The 22,826-nt window shown below is 39.2% G+C and overlaps 1 protein-coding gene across 16 annotated transcripts in view; it reads right to left on the reverse strand.

Moving 5' to 3' along the window:
• Positions 1–21,996, reverse strand: part of CEP350 (centrosomal protein 350) — a 159,586-nt gene extending 137,590 nt beyond the window's left edge. For 14 of the 16 annotated variants that reach the window (XM_054656347.2, XM_054656344.2, XM_009439208.5 and 11 more), the window contains exon 1: positions 21,859–21,996. The gene's annotated coding sequence lies outside the window, so the exon portion shown is untranslated. Of the gene's footprint in view, positions 1–21,582; positions 21,718–21,858 lie in introns of those variants that run through there. The other 2 variants (XM_063810698.1, XM_009439202.5) reach the window with 1 other exon arrangement.
• Positions 21,997–22,826: the final 830 nt, after the last annotated feature.

Raw genomic sequence — 22,826 nt, forward strand, 5'->3', positions numbered from 1 at the left:
GTGGTCTTGTTCTTGACAATTTTCCAGTTCCCATAATGCTAGTACCTCATTTTCTGCTCTTGCATTCTTTGAGGCCTCTCTGAAGTCTTAGAACAAATTTCCCTTTATTTGAGTTTCCTTACGGGGGAAAAATAAAAGATAAAAACCCACAGAAAAAGAGGATCCAACAAAATAGTATCATTCATTTCAAACCTCTAAATCATGTACTTAGAGAGAAAAAAGCTATTAATGAAAAATATATTTGAAATTCATTTCCTGTATTTCATTTCTTGTATTTCTTACATTCATATATTTCTTTTTTTTTTTTTTGAGATGGAGTCTCACTGTCGCCCAGGCTGTAGTGCAGTGGCGCGATCTCGGCTCACTGCAAGCTCCACCTCCCGGGTTCGTGCCATTCTCCTGCCTCAGCCTCCCAAGTAGCTAGGACATATATTTCTTAACACATTTTTTGTAGCATACTGGAAATGAATCTCAAATATACTACAAAAAAAGTGTTAAGAAATGTACTGTTTTTAAGAGAGAGAATAGAGAAAATACCCCAAAATGAATGACAGTTCCTCTCAGAGATGTGTGCAGGGTTTTCTCTGGTCATCAGAAAATGTTTTCTTTTAAGCCCACTGATAAAATGTTGCTTTTATCTTTCACTTTGTTATGAACAGTCCTTCAACTAAAAAGTCTATGTTTTTTAAACCAAAAATTGTGGAGTATAGTCTAAAAAGCTATTTTTTTTCCTGATTTACAGGCTTATTCTTATGAAAGTCTTAGAACAATTTAAACATTAAAAAACAATTGTATCTGTCTAGAAAACCTAGGAAATATGCCTACATTCTAGTAATACAATTTTCCAGTCAACAGGCATACAACACTAAGTTATGAATATTTGGGATCTTAAACTTTCACCTTAAAACTCTCACTACTCTTGGGATTCGTAAAACATATTTCTCCTGTTTCCCTTGCCTCTTGATTGTTTTTTTCTCTTACCTCTCTTAACTCCTGATGGGTTCTCTACTTCTGTCTAATTCATCAATGGTAACATTTCCAAGGCTTTTTCCTGGGCCTCTTGTTCTCTAGCTCCTTCTACCCAGGCAACCTCACGTACTTTCATGGCTTTATTTCCTAAATGTTCTATTTCCTCCTTAGATCTATTTCTGAGCTCTAGATGCAAGTTTTCAGTCTATTAGATGTCTATCACCAAGTACCATTGGCACCTCAAATTTTTCATGTTCAAAACCAAATAAATTCATTACCTATCTTCAAAATTTTCTTCTTGTACTCTTAATAAATTGGATTAACATGCATCCAATTCATCTTTGACATTCCTATCTCTCCCACGTTCCATCATATACTTAGTTATCATATCATTTATATCTTTGTTTCTTTATTATATGTAAAATATGCCTCATACATAAAGCTATTTGTAAAAAAAAAAATTAAGATGTTTCTCTAATTTCTTTCTTTCTTCCCCTTGCCTCTGTTCAAAGCATCATCTTTAGCTTAAATTATGGTAAAAGCTTCCTAAATTATCCTGCTCCTAAATCCATTCTCCATACTGCAATCAAAGTTATCGTTCTAAAACAGAACCTAGCAATTCTGATTTTATAACTCTTCAATGACTATCATTTATGGGACAGAGCTCCAAACTCCTTAGCATGATGGACACTTGGAGACCTTCACAACATTAATTTACAGTCTCATCTTTTTATTTTTTTTTAAGCAAAACTGTATAACTACTTTCCTGTCGAATAGGTATATCTAGAGTACACTTTCTGAATATCCAGAAAATTTCATTATCTCCACATTGTCTTTTCCTAAATTTTATCTGGCAAGAATGCCCTTCAAAGCCAAACTCTAATGTCATCTCCTATAAATCTTTCCCAAACTGGCTCTTAATAAAATTAGTACTTCAATTAGTACTTCTCTGTTTCCTACAGTATTCTCTTCATTTTTTCCTTTTCTTTTTTTTTCTTTTTTAGAGACACGGTCTTGCTCTGTCACCCAGGCTGGAGTACAGTGGTGCAATCATGGCTCACTGTAGCCTGAAACTCGTGGGCTCAAGAGATCCACCTGCCTCAGCCTCCTGTGTTGCTAGGACTACAGGCATGCGCCACCATGTCCAACGAATTTATCTTATTTTTTTAAGAGACAGATCTCTCCTGTTGCTCAGGCTGTTCTTCAAATCCTGGCCTCAAGCAATCCTCCTGCCTTGGCCTCCCAATGCACTGGGAATACAGGCATGAGCTACCATGGTTGGCCTCTGTTCATTTTTCATAGTTCTTGTCATTATATATACATACACACATACATATATCATACATAATTCATTCATTCAATGAACATTCACTGAGCACTTATGGCTCACAATCAAGTAGAGGAGAGACACACATAAACAAATAGTATACAATATAATGAGTGTTATAATAGAGTTACAAATAGCATATATGTATCAGTCTCCCCACAAGGTTGTGTGGTCCTTAAGGACTGTATCTTCTTACCCATCTAGAGATCAACAGAACCTTCAATGAACAGATGAACAAACGGCAGCATTAGAAGCTGTTATGAGCTCCATTTAAACAGAAAAAAATAGGCCAAGCACAGTGGCTCACGCCTGTAATCCCAGCACTTTGGGAGGCCAAGGCACGCGGATCACAAGGTCAGGAGATCGAGACCATCCTGGCTAACATGGTGAAACTCTGTCTCTACTAAAAATACCAAAAAATTAGCCAGACGTGGTGGCAGGCACCTGTGGTCCCAGCTACGTGGGAGGCTGAGGCAGGAGAATGGCATGAACCCGAGAGGCAGAGCTTGCAGTGAGCCGAGATCACGCCACTGCACTCCAGTCTGGGCAACAGAGCGAGACTCCATCTCAAAACAAAACAAAACAAACAAACAAACACCAGCAACAACAACAACAAAAAAAAAACAAAAAAATAAAGGAGAATCAAAGGCAGAGCTGCCAGTGGAAGGATGAATGGTGAAGAAGGAGGTATGATGGGTCAACAGAAGCGTTAAGAAACATGATCTCAGAAGCAGAAGAGGTAGTTAAAGGGCCAGGCTGCAAAACCACTCATAAGAAAGAAAGAGGAACAATTAACATTTATCACTACGGCAGTAAATGAGGGGGAGAAAAAGAAATTGAAAAAATAGAAAATGAAAAGAAATGAAAAATAAGGAAATGAAATTCACATACTATTTTGCAAGTAGCCTGTAAGAATACATAGTAAAATAAACTACAAGGAACACACACACAAAATTTGACCCACTGATAACAGGGCAAAGAAAAGCGCTACAGGTAGTCACATAAGCTAAATATATGATGTCATGGAAATAATGGGAGCCGTTTGATAAAGGCATGTCATCATTAATGTGCAAAAAATCAGAAAACTGGAGTAAAAGATAATGCTACTGCTCTATCACCAAGTAAAAGCCTAATTATGATTACACTAAAAAAAAGTATAAGAAATACATATAAACGTTACTGGATACTCATTTATACACTCACTGACAGGAACAGGGTGATTAACAGTTAAACTGGAACAATGAAAACACTGCCATCTAGATTCACTGAACAGCAGAAACTACTCAGAAGGGAAGACATTTCTCTCAGCTACCCATGCAAAGCAAAGATTGACTACTAGGTCTATGGCTTCAACCTCACAAAAAATGTTAGTGTTTCTTAAAAGGGAATGATGTACATAGATTATTTGCGGGAATTACTAGAGGGGTACCACTGCTAATTATTAGGCTACAACTTAGAAAACATATTTGCCTTGTTAAAAATGTTGTACCTATTGCGGCCGGGAGAGGTGGCTCACGCCTGTAATCCCAGCACTTTGGGAGGCTGAGGCAGATGGATCACGAGGTCAGGAGATCAAGACCATCCTGGCTAACATGGTGAAACCCCGTCTCTACTAAAAATACAAAAAATTAAACGGGTGTGGTGGTGGGCGCCTGTAGTCCCAGCTACTCGGGAGGCTGAGGCAGGAGAATGGCGTGAACCCCGGAGGCGGAGCTTGCAGTGAGCTGAGATCATGCCACTGCACTCCAGCCTGGCGACACAATGAGACTCTGTCTCAAAAAAAAAAAAAAAAAAAAAAAGTTAAATACACTCAGTGTCCATTTAGACTCTGACTCTTCAAGCAACTCCAATGTGGTTGCCATCCCCATTTCTGAACAACTCTCATTAAAATCACCAAAAACCTCTTCATCTCCAAATCTAATGGGTATTTTCAATCCTCAACCTACTTGACCTCCTGGCAGCTTCATTACAATTGACCACTCTCTAAAAACACTCTTTTCGGCAGGGTGTGGTGGCGCGTGCCTGTAATCCCAGCTACTCAGGAGGCTGAGGCAGGAGAATTGCTTGAACCAGGGAGTCGGAGGTTGCAGTGAGCTGATATTGCACCACTGCACTCCAGCCTGGGTGACAGAGCAAGACTCCCTCTCAAAAAATAAAAAATAAAATAAACAGCACTCTTTTCCCTTGACTTCTATACACTACACTCCATACACACATTTTCCATACATACTCTTTTCCCTTGACTTCTATACACAACACTCCATACATACAATACATACATCTTCCCACTTCTCTAGTTCTCTTTCTCAGTCTCCTTTACTAGCTAGTCTTTCTTCATATGCCTTTTAAACCTTGAAGTTCAGGAGGATTTGACCTTCAGCTTTTTTGCTTCTAACACTATACTCTCTCGCTGGGCGACCTCACTCTTGCAAAAGGCTTTCAAAACCACTTACGTGCCAATGACTACCAAAACATCAGATTTTACCTCTAATATCCTAACCCACATATCAAACTGCTTATTTAGAAATCTGAAAGGCACATTAAACTCACCATCTCCAAGAGCCAGCTCATTATCGCACAAAAAACAAACGAGGTATTCCTTATCTCAGTCATCCAGCTGCATAAGCCAGAAACAACTACAAGAAAAGGTGACCTCAAGAAGAGATGACCATATGACCTGTAAGGTTCTTTTCTACTCTGAAGTTATAATCTATACTACCAGTTCTCAAAGTACGGTTCAGGGATCTTTGAGGGTCTCTCACACTCTTTCAGGAAGCATCTTTGAAATCAAAACTATTTCCATAATAATATTAAGACTTTGTCTTTTTTTATTCTCATTCTCTTATGAATGTACAATGGAGTTTTCCAAAGGCCACATGACATATGATATCACAGCAGACTGAATGCAGACAGAAGCAGATATGAGAATCCAGATGTCTTCTATTAAACCAGACACTAAAAAGAGTTGAAAAATGTCAAACAATGCCACTCACTGCTTTTTATTGTTGAGATACAGTTAGTTATTTTCCATTTAAAAATGTTAAGCCCAGGTGCAGTGGGTCACGCCTGTAATCCCAGCGCTATGGGAGGCCAAGATACGAAGATTGCTTGAGTCCAAGAGTTCAAGACCAGCCTGGACAACAAAGTGAGACCCAGTGTCCACAAAAAAAAAAATTTTAATTAGCCAGGTGTGGTGGCATGCACCTGTAGTCCCCACTACTCAGGAGATTGAGGTTGGAGGATCACTTGAGCCTTAAACGTCAAGACTGCAGTGAGCTATAATTGCACTACTACACTCCAGCCTGGGCAATGGGGTGAGACCCTGTCTTAAAAACAAAACAAGGCAGGGCACAGTGGCTCACGCCTATAATCTCAGCACTTTGGGAGGTCGAGGCAGGCAGATCACCTGCAGTCAGGAGTTCGAGACCAGCCTGGCCAACATGGTGAAACCCAGTCTCTACTAAAAATACAAAAATTAGCTGGGTGTGGTGGCATGTGCCTGTAGTCCCAGCTACTTGGGAGGCTAAAGCAGGAGAATTGCTTAAACCCGGGAGGCAGAGGTTGCAATGAGCCGAGATTGCACTGCTGCACTCCAGCCTGAGCGACAGAGCAAGACTCTGTCTCAAAAAAAAAAAACAAACAACAACAACAAAAAGTTATTATTTTAACATGTAATAGGTTTATCATTATTTTAAATAAACTAACAAGTACACTGAAAATTTCAAATACAGTAAACATCAACAGATAAATCCCACATGAACAAAATCTTTTTGAGTCTTCCATAACTCAAGTGCATGAGGCAGTCTTATACCAAAACATCTGTGAAACAATGATCTATACCTGTGGTGTGTATACACAAGTAAGATATAAGATGACATTGTGAAATAGCCAATTCTCAATTATCTTCTAACAGCAAATTTTTCTTTCACATGTATTGACAGTGTTTTCATCCAATCACATAGTTTCATTTTGCTCAATATTTATTGGCCTCCTACTAAGTGCCAGGCATTAAGGGACAAAAGATGAAAAAAATGACTTCATTCTGGCTCTTAGAATATTTTCCACACCTTTGCTACATTTCAGTTCTCTGATCTATATCAGATCTATGATAGGTTAAGAAAAAGTTAACTGAAAGTTTAAGAAAAGACAACTCTGCAATATTCCTACTATCTATCCTCAACATAAAATGGACAAATGGTAAATTTAGTAAGGACCAGCAGACAAAAAAGTGGAAAATACTCAGTTATAACTCAGATCTATTACACTGTTCCAAGTAAATTCCAGAATAACCAACAGTCCTATAACATAGTCTAATATACCACTAATCTGAGAATTTAGTCTCACCTGTTTCTACTTATAAAATATAAACCTCAAAAACTACTTTTACAAAAACTGAGTGACTTACTGTAATCCAGGAAATCCAGAAGATACTATGTAACATTAGTACTACTTTGGCCTTTGCAGCATAGGAAGTAGAGTAAGGATAAAAGAGAACACAATGCCCCACACTGATGAAATAAAGAGCTAAACTTCGTAAACAAGACACCCATAGTTTTTTATTTTAGGAGAGCTGAGGGCAGCAAACAGGACCAGAAATAACCAAAAGAAGGGGGGAGCCCTAAAAATAGGCCTACACTTTTGCTTACTCACTATCTAGTTATCCTGAGTATTTTTCTAAATTAATTTCAAGGAATATATCTACAAAAAGGTGTCTTACAGTTTGCAAGTCAGGATTATTTTTTGCCTGAAAGTATAAAAGTTTCACCATAAAATTTTCCCTTATATATAAGAAAGTGTTACTATTAGTTAACTCCAAGGAGAGGAAGTGAGGGTCCAGGATAGGAAGTAGATTTTTCAGTGTATTTTTTTTTATTTTTTAGAAGACAGGGTCTCATTGTTGCCCAGGCTAGTCTTGCTGAATTCCTGGGCTCAAGCAACCCTCCCACTTCAGCCTCCCAAGTAGCTGGGATTACAGCACACACCACCACACCCAGCTTCTGTTTCTGAATTCTTTTTTTAAAGCAGACACACTGATCACTTTTTGAGGAAAACTTCAAGGAAAAAAGAAATAATTTGTTTTTGTCTTTTTTAGAAACTGCTGCTTATTTTCCATCAACCCTGTTTCCATGTTGCTTAAGAGTCCATGCAAGAACAGCTTAAGGCCATTCAGTGCTTATTCCTACCCATTCAGTGGCCTGAGCAGTGGGAGCTGTAGACCAGTCTTCCGAGCACTCCAGTCTTTAGTAGGAAACTGCTGAATAGGCACAGAGGGCACCTGCACGCCCTCAGACCAGTCTGCAACCTCAGGCTGAGTAGTGTTAAACTCCAGAGCTGACACAGTCCATTCACCCTAAAATTCTTCCTTGGTCACAGCGTTTTCAGCAGCAGCCTGCTCTGCTTTTTCAGTCTCTTCAGGATCTCTGTAGAAGTAGAGATCAGGCATGACTTCCCACGGGTGTTCACAGGAAATGGTGGCACACACACACAGAACTTCCCGGGCCAGCACCCACCATATCAAACTCACTGAGTGAGCTTCCTTATTGTTGCACGGGATGGCAATGTCCACACAGCGCAAAGGAGACTCTGTGTTACACAGAGCAATGGTAGGTAGGTTAACCTAAGATGCTTCAGTTTGAGGCTGGTGGTCAAACCACCACAAGCCATGGCTCCCGGAAGGCTGCCTGGATCTGGTTAGTGAAGGTTCCAGGAGTAAAGCAGTCAGCAATTGGAGTGGCTCCAGTGGCAGCAGCAAACTTCAACACAGCCTTCTGGCCAGTATTTCTGCAGAATATGACACTGACATCAGCAGGGTTTTCAAAGGTAACAATGGCACGAGCTGCCAGCAGAAGCTTCTTTCAGGTCCTCTTCAGATTTATGATGTAGATGTCATTACTTTTCCTTTTATAGATGTACTGTTCCATTTGGAAGTCAAGGCTGCTGCCATCTAAGTGGGTTCCTCCTGCAAGGAACTTAAGGACATCAAGGCCTCTGGATATTGTAAAAGTTTCCCTTTAAGTTACAATGGGAATCCAGAACAACACTGTATGCACCCCTCTCTGGGTAGCGTGGAAAGCAAGATAATTTTCAAAAGTCTCCTTCCACGTTCAATAACTTAGTCAACTGAGAGGCTGTTTAAGGAAATGGAAACAATTTTTCTTTCATTGGAAGCCTTTAATGACTCCTTAATGCAGTATACTTGCTTCCTCTTTATGAATCCATCCACAGAATGTTATCAATTCTCTTTACCCCTCTGTACTATTATTTACATATCTGTCTCTTACATAAAACTGCAGAGATATTTTATTCCTCTTTTTTTTTTTTTTTTTTTTTTGGAGACAAGAGTCTTGCTCTTGTCATCCAGGCGGGAGTGCAGTGGCGCAATCTCGGCTCACTGCAACCTCTACCTCCCGGGATCAAGCGATTCTCTTGCCTCAGCCTCCCTAGTAGCTGGGATTACAGGCACGTACCATCATGCCCAGCTAATTTTTATATTTTTAGTAGAGATGGGGTTTTGCCATGCTGGCCAGGCTGGTCTCGATCTCCTGACCTCAGGTGATGCACCCGCCTTGGCCTCCCAGAGTGCTGGGACTATAGGCGTGAGCCACGGCACCTGGTCTTATTCCTCTTTATATCCCTAGTTCACGCACAGTATATAGCCACATTGAGTGCTCCAGACCTGTTTGCCAAATGACAGTGCCATTGATCAGTCTCAGAATCCAATTCTTAAATGCAAAAAGGCACAAATACACATATGAAGCCAGGTATTTCATATAACATGAAAAGGTTAGACATTCCTAAGCAGAAAATATCTTACACGGTAACATGTAAAAAAATAAGTATACGTGTGCATACATATTTTATATTTTAAAACAATCTCAAAATTAAAAATAAATTCTTTCATAAAATATTTTCACTTTTAAAATTTAGACATGAAATAATGAATGAAATGAAGCCAGCTGGGCCCGGTGGCTTACACCTGTAATACCAGCACTTTGGGAGGCCGAGGTGGGCGATCACCTGGGGTCAGGAGTTGGAGACCAGCCTGGCCAACATGGTGAAACCCCATCTCTATTAAAAATACAAAAATTGGCTGGACGTGGTGGTGCATGTCTGTAATCCCAGCTACTTGGGAGGCTAAGACAGGAGAATTGCTTGAACCCGGAAGGCGGAGGTTGCAGTGAGCCAAGATCATGCTACTGTACTCCCTCCTGGGCGACAGAGTGAGACTCAGTCTCAAAAAAAGAAAAGAAAAGAAAAGAAAAGAAATGAAACCTATTAAATTATAGCCAGTGCTATTACTATTACTTATCACTGATTTTTAGATATAGTTTTTAAAAAGGAGGGTGCCACAATTCCAGAAACAACTTCTACAAGCCCACTAACAACAACAAAAACTATAAATGGCTTTTTAAAAAAATCACCAAAACCCAAACTAATCAAAGATAAATCAGATTTTCTTTGGAAAAATATCCTTCTATTTGTACAAAGGTCTTCTTTACATCATTATTGCTCTATAACATTTAATAACTTATCATACAAAAATAGAGCAACTGTACACATTTTCAGAGATGATCTATTGTATAAAGTGTAGTCTAAGGAGCCTCTCTGAACCTATTCTGGTTTGGAAGCTGGCTGATTTATGAACTCTTCTTTGCTCAATCAAATTCTGTTAAATTTAATTTGTCTAAGGTTTTTAATTTTAACAGATGGTGTCAGAAGTGGGATCCAAACTAAAGCTTCTAGCAACTCCCAGGAACACCAAGAGACAAAGCAAGGCACCCACTGGACTCATTTTGTCCACTGCTCTCTCAAAGCAACTGGAGATTGTGGGTAAGTTCTCTCTCAGATTCTGAAGCTCCATCAGTGTGCATTTGAGCTATCAGAGTTTGAGCAAATTTCTGATCCAAACTAGGTTTGGAAGTTACAACAGAAATTGGACTGGGTCCAGGATCCAACTGTATCTAACTGTCTTGGATCTAGTTAGAGGCCTCATATGTCTGGCTGGTTTAGACAGAAATTAGTATAAATGATAATACTGAAGGGGGTACCAATTTCAGCTTTCAGAAATTTGCATAGATTTTTGTGTTCTAGCCCCCTTTGTTTATTTTTCTTCCATGCTTAGGGAGGGAAAAATCATTGGCTAAGTTGATCAAAGGGATCCAAGGACCAAAGCAGCTATTCAAGGTAAAAATGGGATCCTTAATTTCCGAAGGAAATTAAGCTTATACATGCATTATTAGTAGGCCTCAGAAGCAGCAAATGCTTACAAAAATGATGAAATCTTACTAAAGGTAATTTAAAATCACAACGGTACATTCCAAATAAACACTGCACTTTAAGAAGTACATTTGAAAATGAGGGCTCCCAAATCAGTCTCATCTAGGGATGCCTGTTGGTGTGCAGAAGCTTCTAAAAAGATTTCAATATTTTTATTGCTTTTTATTAAAAAAACTCTTTATAGAAGGCAAATAAAAAGCTTAAGCAACTAATTGTTAAGAAAAATTAAATCTGCTAATCTTTCAGCTCTGTTACTACTCTTCCCTGAAGGTGAAAAGAAAGTTATCCTAGATAGCGTTTATAAAAGGTAGGTTGCCAGGTAAAGTAAGCTTCCTCCTTTTTCAGATCTATTTTTGCTGAGTCCAGGTACAGAGAAGGCTTTCTTTGCCCTATTCCTTAATGGGCTCCATCCTGAACTTAGTAATTTCAGCTAAGAAATAGTAGCTAGGTTAAAAAGATCACCTGTAGGCCGAGCACAGTGGCTCATGCCTGTAATCCCAGCACTTTGGAAGGCCAAGGAGAGTGGATCACCTGAGGTCAGGAGTTCAAGACCAGTCTGGCCAACATGGTGAAACCCCGTCTCTACTAAAAGTACAAAAAAAAAATTAGCCAGGTGTGGTGGCGGGCACCTGTAATCCCAGCTATTCAAGAGGCTGAGACAGGAGTATCGCCTGAACCCAGGAGGCGGAGGTTGCAGTAAGCCGAGATTGCACAACTGCACTCCAGCCTAGGTGACAAGAGTAAGACTCTATCTCAAAAAAAAGAAAAGAAAAAGAAAAAAGATCACTTGTCCAATTAAAATAAACCTTTCTGGCATTTAGCTGGCTATTCTGAAATCCTTCTGTAAAAGAAATTTACATCTATAAAGGAGATTTCCATTTGTAAATGTATGTGCCTATATACATTAGAAACAGAACGTCAAAGCATAAAACTAACAAAGAAACTCTGGACTTAGACACTTGACCAAACGGACCTAACAGACTTCTACAGAATACTGTACCCAAAAATCACAGAATATACACTCTCATCTGCACATGGAACATTCTCTAAGATGGACCACAAGCTCAGTCATAAAGCAAGTCTCAATACATTCTTAAAAAATGAAATCATGTCAAGCATATTATCAGACTACAGTAGAATAAAATTAGAAATCAATACCAAAAGGAACTCTCAAAACCACAAATACATGGAAACTAAACAACTTGTTCCTAACTAACTTGGTTAAACAACAAATTAAGGCAGAAATAAAAAAATTCTTTGAAACAAATGAAAATAGAGAAACAAACATACCAAAACCTCTGGGATACAGCAAAAGCAATGTTAAGGGGAAAGTTTACAGCACTAAATGCCTACATCAAAAAGACTGTAAGATATCAAATTGACAACTTAAAGTTGAACTTAAAGGAACCAGAAAAAGAACAAACTAAACCCAAAGCTAGCAGAAAAAAAAGAAGTAACTAAGATCAGAGCAGAACTAAATTAATTGAGACCAAAACAAACAAACAAACAAACAACAACAACAAAAAACATACAAAGGATCAACAGAACAAAGTTAGTTCTTTGAAGGGATAAGCAAGATAGATAAACCTCTAAGTAAATTAAAAAAAAAAAAAAGTGAGAAGATCCTAAGAAGCATAATCAGAAATGACAAAGGTGACAGAACTCATACTACAAAAATACAAAAGAGCCTCAGAGACTACTATGAACATCTTTATGTGCACAAACTAGAAAAACCAGAGGAAATGGATAAATTCTTGGAAACACACAACCTCCCAAGATTGAACAAGGAAGAAATTGAAATCCTGAACAGATCAATAACAATTTACAAAATTGAATCAGTTATAAAAACAAATCTACAAACCAAAAAAAGACCAGGATCAGATGCATTCACAGCCAAATTTTACCAGACAAACAAAGAAGAGCTGGTATCAATCTTACTGAAACTACTCCAAAAAATCAAGATCACACTGAATGGACAAAAGTTAGAAGCATCCCCTCTATGAACTGAAAAAAGACAAGGATGTCCACTCTTACGACTCCTATTCAACATAATACTTTCCATCCTACCCATAGGAATCAGGCAGAAAATTAAAATTAAAAAAAAGGCATCCATATAGGAAAAGAGAAACTCAAATTATCTCTGTTCAACCCTAAGGAGTCCTTCAAAAAACTCCTAGACCTAAGAAAAAGACTTCAGTAAAGTTTCAGGATGCAAAATCAACTTACAACAGTCAGTGGCATTTCTATACGCCAATAATGTTCAAGCTGAGAACCAAATCAAAAATGCAATCCCATCTATAATAGCCACATGAAAAATAAAATACCCAGGAATAAATTTAACCAGGGAGGTGAAAGATTTCTACAAGGAGAACTACAAAACACTGATGAAAGAAATAACAGATGACACAAACAAATGGAAAAACATTCCATGCTCATGGATTGGAAGAATCAAAATTTAAATGACCATACTGCCCAAAACAATCCAAAAATTCTATTCCCATCAAATTAGCAACATCATTTTTCACAAATTAGAAAAAACAATTCTAAAATTCATATGGAACCAAAAAAGAGCCTGAATAGCCAAGCAAAAAGAACACAGCAGGAGGCATCACATTACCCAACTTCAAACTATACTACAAGGCTATCCTAACCAAAACAGCATGTTACCAATACAAAAACAGACATCTGTATCAATGTAACAGAATAGAGAACCCAGAAATAAAGCCATACACCTATAACCAGTTGATCTTGAACAAAGCTGACAAAAGCAAAAATGGGGAAAGGACACCTATTCAATACACAGTGCTAAAAAAAAAAAAAAACCCCAAAAAAACACACAAAAAAACTGGCTAGCATGTGCAGAAGAATGAAACTGGACCCCCTACCTTTCACCACATACAAAAATTAACTCAAGATGTATTAAAGACTTAAACATAAAACCTCAAACTATAAAGATCCTATTTTTAAAAACCTAGGAAAAACTCTTCTGCACATGGGCCTAGGCAAAGAATTTATGACTAAAACCTCAAAGGCAAATGCAACAAAACAAAAATTGATAAACAAGATTTAATTAAACTAAAAAGCTTCTACATAGCAAAAGAATCAACAAGTAAAGAGGTAACCTAAAGAATGGGAAAAAAATGTTTGCAAACTGTACATCTGACAAAGGACTAAGATCCAGAATCTACAAGGAATCTTAAACAAATGAACAAGAAAAAAAAATAACTCCATTAAAAAGTGAGCAATGGACATAAACGGATACTTCTCAAAAGAAGACATACAAGTGGCCAACAAACATATGAAAAAAATGCTCAGAATCACTAATCATCAAGAAAATACAAATTAAAACCACACTGATACCATCTCACACCAGTCAGAATTGCTATTATTAAAGAGTTAAAAAATAACAGATGACAAGGATGCAGAGAAAAGGGAGTATCATACACTGCTGGTGGGAATGTAAATTAGTTCAACCCCTGTGGAAAAGAGTAGGGGGATTTCTCAAAGAACTTAGAACTATCATTAGACCCAGCATTCCCACTACTGGGTATCTATCCAAAGGAAAAGAAATCATTCTATCAAAAAGACACTGCACTAGTATGTTTATCACAGCACTATTCACAACAGCAAAGTCATTGAATCAAACTAAGTACCTATCAACAGTAGATCAGATAGGCCGGGAGCAGTGGCTCATGCCTGTAATCCCAGCACTTTGGGAGGCCGAGGTGGGCAGATCATGAGGTCAGGAGTTTGAGACCAGCCTGACCAACATAGTGAAACTCCATCTCTACTAAAAATACAAAAATCAGCCAGGCATGGTGGCATGTGCCTGTAATCCCAGCTACTCAGGAGGCTGAGGCAGAATTGCTTGGACCCGGGAGGCGGAAGTTGCAGTGAGCCAAGATCACGTCACTGCACTCCAGCGTGAGCAACAGAGCGAGACTCTGCCTCAAAAACAAAACAAAACAAACAAACAAACAAAAAACAGTAGATTAGATAAAGAAAATGTGGTACATATACGCCGTGGAATACTACGTAGCCATAAAAATGAATGAAATCATGTCCTTTGGAGCAACATGGATGCAGCTGGAGGTCATTATCCTAAGCAAATTAATGCAGAAACAGAAAATCAAATATCACACCTTCTCTCACTTGTAAGTGGGGTCTAAACAATAGGTAAATATAGACATAAAGATGAAAATAAGATACTGTGGATTCCAAAAGTGGGAAAGGGCCGGGCGTGGTGGCTCACACCTGTAATACCAGTACCTTGGGAGGCCAAGGTGGGCAGACCACTTGAGCTCACAAGTTTGAGACCAGCCTGGCCAACATGGTGAAACCCCATCTCTCCTAAAAATACAAAAAATTAGCCGGGCATGGTGGCTCGTACCTGTAGTCCAAGCTACTCGGGAGGCTGAGGCAGGAGAATCGCTTAAACCTGGGAGGCAGAAGTTGCAATGAGCCTAGATCAAGCCACTGCACTCCAGCCTGGGTGACAGAGACTCCATCTCAAAAAAAAAGGTGGGAAGTGACAGGTAAGGGGTAAAGGTTGAAAAACAACCTACTGGGTACTATGTTCACTATTTCAGTGATAGGTTCAACAGAAGCCCAAACCTCAGCATGATGCAATATACCCATGTAACGAACCTGCACGTGTATCCCCCACAACCCAAACCTAAAATAAAAGCTAAAGCGTAGTCTAACTTCATTTATAACTAACCAGAGAAACAAACCGTATTAAAGCTGGACGTTAGGAGTCAACCAGCATCATATTATCAAGTGTGTAGTCATGACCCGTTAGTAGATTAAAACAAAACAAAACAAAACAATATCGTGGATTGGAGCTAGCATTTTTTTAATGGAACTAAATAGGATTGATTTGCAAATATCAAGTGTATTGAAAGTAGTCAGCGCTTTATTTTATTTTATTTTATTTTATTTTATTTTTGAGACACAGTCTCTCTGTCGCCCTGGCTGGAGTGCAGTGGCGCGATCTCGGCTCACTGCAACCTACGCCTCCCAGGTTCAAGTGATTCTCCTGCCTTAGCCTACTGAGTAACTGGGATTACAGGCGCGTGCCACCACGCCGAGCTAATTTTTTTGTATTTTTAGTAGAGATGGTGTTTCACCACGTTGGCCAGGTTGGTCTTGAACTCCTGACCTCAAATGATCTGCCTACCTCGGCCTTCCAAAGTGCTGGCATTATAGGCGTGAGCCACCGCGCCTGGCCATGAGGCTGTTTAAAGTAAAACTTTGAAAAGTGAAACTTTTGATTCATTATATGTATACACATACACGTATAACACACGTCTATTCTTTTTATTTAAAAAAAATAAAAAATAAAGATAAATGTAAAAAATCAACCTTTGGGAGCACAGAACATGGAAAATATATATAGGTGTCCTGGTCAAAAGTTCAAGAGGTTCCTAAACTTTCTCAGTTCACAGACCCCTCAATATGCCAGTTATTTTTTTCATGGAACCCCTAGGCCAAAAAATACCTAACAGTTCCATTTACTAAGTAGTTAAGTCCACAACCTAAAAAGTATTTATAGCCTACCAACTTAGTAGCAGATCGAAAAATAAATATGTATAAATTGAAATAAATATTTTTATTACTAAATTACCACAACTACTTAATAGGATGTGTGTACCTACTAGATATTACACAAGTTCTCAAATCTTGAAATCATTTTGGACACCACCACCTTCGTTTACTGTTCCAAATTGATTTTTGCATAGTACTTGCTTTTTATCACAGCAAACTCCCAAAACCTAGCGTTTGGAAGACACAGTGTCATCAAAAAAAATGGAACACAATCTCTTGTGTGGTATCTCAAACTGGTAGTTTGAGTAGTGTCCTATAGATGTCAAATATCCCACAGCTATCCAATATTGCTGTTTCCATTAAAATTTCTCAAATAATGCATAGTGTCCAGGTGAGTTACTATGGTGCTCCACAGTACAGCAGGTCCTCCATAACATAGTTTCATTCAATATCATTTCTTCACAATTTTGATGAGAAAAAAATTTTGATTCCCCACCAGGGCTACCATCTATGTGGAGTCTGCATGTTCTCCCCATGTCTGTGTGGCTTTTCTCCGTATGCTCCAGTTTCCTCCCACATCAGAGAGGTGCACGCATTAGATGAACTGACATGAATTGGCATGTCTATATGGTCCCAGTCTGAGTGAATGTGGGTGGGTGGGTGGGTGTGTGTGTGTGTGTGTGTGTGTGTGTGTCTGTAAATGCTACCTGCAATGGAATGGCAGCCTATCTTGTGCCCTACTTGCCAGGACAGGCTCCAGCCACCTGCCATCCTGAACTGAAATAAGTGGGTAATTATCTTGACTTTTTTTAGTATTTCTTAAATGTATGCATAGGACCCATTTATTTCAATGTTTAATATTAGAGGTGTTTGGGGTCTTAGAAGTTGCAGTTTCCAAGTACTTATGGACAACATTAAGTGAGGATTTACTTCAGTGCACAGTTTAGGAATACTGGATTTAAGAAACACTGATCTAGCCTACGGGTTTACTTTGTAAAGTAAGAAATAAGACTTAAGGCTACAAAGCTAGGAGAAAAACAAATATATTTATTATAGATTTTCCTAAATTTCAACCTTCTGCCAACAAAAGTTTTTTTGTTTGTTTGTCTGTTTTGAGACAGAGTCTTCCTCTGTCACCTAGGCTGGAGTGCAGTGGTGCAATCTTGGCTCACTGCAACCTCCGCCACTCAGGTTCAAGCAATTCTCCTGCCTCAGCCTCCCCAGCAGCTGGGATTACAGGAGCCTGCCACCATGCCCAGCTAGTTTTTTACTTTTAGTAGAGATGGGGTTTCCTTATTTTGGCCAGGCTGGTCTCAAGCTCCTAATCTCAGGTGATCTGCCCGCCTCAGCCTCCCAAAGTGCTGGGATTATAGGCATGAGACACCGCACCCAGCCAACAAAAGTTTTGTTTGTTTTGAGATGGAGTCTTGCTCTGTTGCCCAGGCTGGAGTGCAGTGGCAGTCTTGGCTCACTGCAACCTCCACCTCCCTGGTTCAAGCAATTCTCCTGCCTTGGCCTCCCCAGTAGCTGGGATTACAGGCCTGCCACCACGCCTTGCTAGTTTTCGTATTTTTAGTAGAGATGGGTTTCGCCATGTTGGCCAGGCCGGTCTCGAACTCCTGACCTCAAGTGACCCACTCGCCTCGGCCTCTCTAAGAGCTGGGATTACAGGCGTGAGCCACCAAGTCCCAGCCCTTCCATCAACAAATGTTTTGACACAGGATCTAATTATGAGATACTCTGTTGATGAAATGTGTAGATCTCTAAAAATCACATTCAAAAATACATTTATATCACTATTTAACAGAAGAAAAAATTTACTTCAATTTTTTTAGAAAAAAGTTTCAAAAATTATAAAAGTGATTCTTACAATAAAACCATACAAAAATGTCTAAAGTAAAAAAGAAAAGTCATCCACTCCCTCAGGAATAACATGTTTAACGGTTTAATGTCTATCCTTATAGACCTTTTTCTATTCACATGCAAAATGAAAACAAAACTACATTTATTTGTCTATGTGTTTTTTAAATAAATCATATTCTATAGTATAGTGCAACTTATTTTTCACTTAATTTTATATCATGAACATTCTTCCAAGTCAATACATAATTGTAACAGCAAACACTTATGTGGTGCTTATTAATGCTTATTTAGGGCCTAAGTGTTAACTCATTTAATTCTCGTGGTACCCCTGTAACATGAGAACTACTAGTATATCCAATTTATAGTTGACTTTAAGTAATTCGCCAAGAGTCACAGCTAGAAAGTGGTGCAGTTAGGTTTTGAATCCAGAAGGTCCACCGCATGGTTCCAGGAGCTGAAGGATATGCTCAGCTGCTGCTCATGAAGTAAATATAGATACCCTGAAACCTGTTAACAACTGCACAGTAATTCACAGCATAAAAATACTAGACTTTTAACTATTAGCCTACCAACAGACATTTAGGACATTTTTTAATTATTTATAAATGTTATTGACATCTTGAAATAATGCTAATATAAACATTCTTATACAATTCCTATGCTGTTAAAATTTATGTAAGATAAATTTTAAGCAGGAAATGATTCTATCAAACAATATATATACTTTTAATCTTGATAGGAAATGCCAAATTTCCTTCCAGAAGGTTGCTCCAATGGTATCAATTTATAGTCCCAACTACAGAGGAAAGGGTTCAGATTCATTTTTAAGTTAACACTTTGGATTCATGAAAAAAAAGGCCCATTTTGAGTTTTTAATTAATACTGAATAGACTGCCAAGTTGATCACAATTATGTTCTGATTTTATAATTATCTGACATATTAAACAAATGTAGACTTAGCAGCTGTGCAATGGATTCTTCTCCCAGTTATGAGATCAACTATGCATGAGATATCGCCCCTATACAACCCTCTGTTTTCTTATGTATAAAATATGGGAATTGGACTAGCTGGCCTTGAAGAATTTAAACTCCCAATGCTGAGATTAAGAAGTGACTTAAAGTTATTACAAGGCTATAATTATAGTACTAGTATAACAGGTTAGGGTCTTAAAGTTTATATTTTCTTTAAATTACCGTAACTATTGCCAGAGCACCTAGGCAAATCATTAAAATAGTAAATAAAGTTTCCACTGTGGCTTATTCCCAGTGGCTTTTTAATCCCAGGCTGTCATTCCCTTGCTACCCAGCAAATCTGAGCATATCTCTGGAATATATTCCCAAGAGTTGAGGTGTGCTTAGGAACTAAGAACTAGTCTTTTGTTTTGTTTTGCATTTAAAATATTATTCTGGGACTATTCTTTAGTCAATTTCTTCAATTAGTATTTATTGACTATGTTACCATATGCTAGGCACTGGGTGCATAATAGTGATTAAAGGATCTCTGCCATCATGGAACTTACAGACCAGATGAGAAAGGCAAAGAATAACTCAAAATAACCACAAGTAAATGTAAAATCACACTTATGATAACAATGAACAACAACAACAATAAATCAATACAGAAAAAATACTATGCAATCTGATGATTTTTTTACACTGTAACACTAAAATTTGCCTCATGTTGCAAAAATAACAATCACAATTATACACAGAGAATTAACTTTTTAAATCATCAGTTGTCTCAACAATAAAATCATCAAGATATTACTACTTTTCAGTTATGTTACTGATCATGTGGCTCGAATGTTTGTTTTACATAACTAAGAGTATAAATGACTGAAAGAATAAAGATGACAGAACTGAGTATCCAAAGTGAAAGACAATAAATGAACTACACTTTAATAATCTTGTTCAAGCAAAAAGTATATACATAAAGAAGTAAAGTGATCCATTATAATTCATGACTTGTCAATAATTAACAAAACGTTATAAAAATACTAATGTTTTTAAAGAACTGACGATCATCAGCATAAGGGGCAAGTGGCATGTAAAAAGGAACAAAAATAGAATAATTTTTTAATATTTTAAAATAACACCAAATGCCAGAGCACCTATATTAATATTTAGTTTAAAATAAAAATAATTCCACATTATCTGCAGAAATGAGAGGCATTCACATAAATGATCTTCCTTGTGTGTCAGTTTCCACGACTGCAAAATAAGGATATCTGCCATACCTACTTCACAAGATCACTGTGAAAACTAAATAAAATAATGTATATAGAAGCACACCAAAAACTGATGTCAGTTATTTTAGACTTCTTTTTTGCTCCCACTATAAATTATAGCAATTTAACAAATAAAATTGATTATAGCAGTACTTCATCTCCTTTCTTCTGCTCATATATGGTAGAAGTGTTATAAAATGGGCAAAAGACTGACAATCAGAAGTAGAAGGAAAAAATCCAAAAACTTTATAATTCATAAATTGATTGCCCCACAGAAGGTTGGCTGTTTAAGTATTAACGCTCTTACATGACATACACACCAATTTATCTCAGAAAATCAAAGAAATATGTTCACATACGTATGAAATTTTTTACATATACAACTTGCCATCTCTACATACACAAAATTCTGCTACTGAGGATGAAGAGATACAGAGAGATACACATGTATTTATCCACATATACAATGTATTCTAGCTTGAAGTTTATTTTCAGATTACAGTATCTTAAATTTAATGCACTGACAGTTCAAATGATTCAGATTTATTTCATTACATTAAATAACATTTGTCAATTTAGCACACCGAAACTAATTATTATATGCCCATGGCTTTGAAGCAACTTCCAGCATGGGTCTAACAATCCCTCAAAGTCACAATTCCATGTCATTAGCAGTGCATTTCCTTGTTTAAAAACAATATATTAAACTAAGCAATTTTCAGAATGGAGGGCAACTTTTAGTATTTTATCATTGTTTCTACAGAACTTTTCAGGTTGTTACTAGCTCTGCCAAAGATAGTCTTTCTTTTAAAACTCTTCAAATACAGGGCAGGAGGTATCGTTAACATGGCAACAATAACGACTTCCCCAAATTCAAAACAAGGATCACCATCAAAACAAAACAATCAGGTGGAGTACATGGATATTGATCACTATTTCTGACAACCTGTTTTTTCCCATATGAAGGATTTGCTACTGCATTAAAACATTAAAATCTATGCCTATGTGCAACTTTCTATCTGAATATTTAAAATCCAGGCAAATTCCAATTCATATCTTGTGACATTAGCTAAATATTACTTAGCATGTTGAGCTGCATTTAAAAGGCAGAGGAAAATACTGACAACTTCCAAAACATAAAGCCTTTTAAATCTTTCCCCAAAATATCTGTGAATAAACTACCTTCAGCAGCCGCTAGACTAGAGTAGATCAAAGTTTTCCCTATACTTGAGAATGTGATCCCCACTGAAAAGGAACAGAAACTGATCATCCCTGCCACTGGAGCCAGTCCCCGGAATCTCCCCAAATATGCCTGATCGCCAAATGAAGAAGGGACACTTCTCCGGGCAGCAAAGGCTAGAGGTATCTTACCTCTGCAGGCTAGAGGAGGGGCGGAGGAGGCGGGAGGACACTGGCACGTAAGGAAGGAAATTCCGTCTTCAGCAGGCACTGGTGGGACCCGAAACCTAGGTCCCCGAAAAGCCTCAGAACCCAGGGAGGTTCCCCGAGGGGGACGCCAAGCAGGGCCAAGACTCTCCGCGCCCGGCCCCGCCTCTCTTGCCGCCACCGGGGACCCGGGACCGCGGACAGAGACAGTTGAGGCTGAGCGAGACTCCGCGGTCCCAGCCAGGTCCTACAGGAGCTCACCTGAGAGTGTCGCCTCCGCCCTCGGCTCCCACGGTGCATCCCGCGGAGCCTGGCGGAGGGTGCAGTGACGCCGCCCCGACCGGCCCCAGGGCTGCCCGGCCTGGCCTCCCCGCTCCGGGGACGCACCGGGTGCCCGCCTCGCACCGGCTCCGGGGATCCGCCGGTCCGCTGGGAAGGAAGACAAGGCGGAAAGGCTGCCTCCCCTCCCTCAGGGCAAGCCACCCCCCGAGCTGCGGCTCCCTGCAGTTCTCTCTGGTGCAGGTCTGGCCCCGCTCCCCGGCCCGGGAGTCACTTCGTCAGGGGCGGCCCGGTCGCCATTACAGCCCAACAACTGACACGGAGGAGGAGCGGCGCCAGCGGCAGCGGCTGTGGCGGCGGCGCGAGGCAGGGCGGGAGCAGTCGGGCCCAGGCAAACCTCGCGAGAACTGTCCCGAGACAGTGCCACAGGCATGCCAACCTTCGGTTAGGGCCATGTTGAGTGTGGCCGAAAGGTGGGAGCGAAATAAAACAAGGAGCAGAACCGCGAAGAAGCCATGTTTGGTGCGTCGAAGTTTAAACTCGTAGGACTTGGGAGGAGCCAAGGTATATCCGCAGAAGAGACCACCCCTGCCCTTTCGCTTTGACGCTCATTGGGCCTTTTGGCTGCGCATTTCACCCCGGGCTGAGAAAACAAGCTGGGGATTTGACAAGAATGAACTCAAAGTCTGGAAACGGCAGCTTCTGAGAGTTTACAATGTTTCACCAATTGTCGTCCAAATAAGTCGTCACCCCTGTCAGAGTAGTTGCAGCTCTGCCGTTACCCACCGCTGTCACTGTGGCCGTTTTATTCGCGAGGGTTACAGTTCTGTTTAGCATGCATCTAATGACTTAAGACTCCACGCAAGTAAAACGGAGTTTCCTCCCATTAAGTATTGGCTTTGCTTTAACAGTGCTTTGAGAGGCTCTGTGTGGCCAACATATCTTCTCAT

The sequence above is a fragment of the Pan troglodytes genome, chromosome 1 (assembly GCF_028858775.2).
Source record: "Pan troglodytes isolate AG18354 chromosome 1, NHGRI_mPanTro3-v2.0_pri, whole genome shotgun sequence".
Lineage (NCBI taxonomy): Eukaryota > Metazoa > Chordata > Mammalia > Primates > Hominidae > Pan > Pan troglodytes.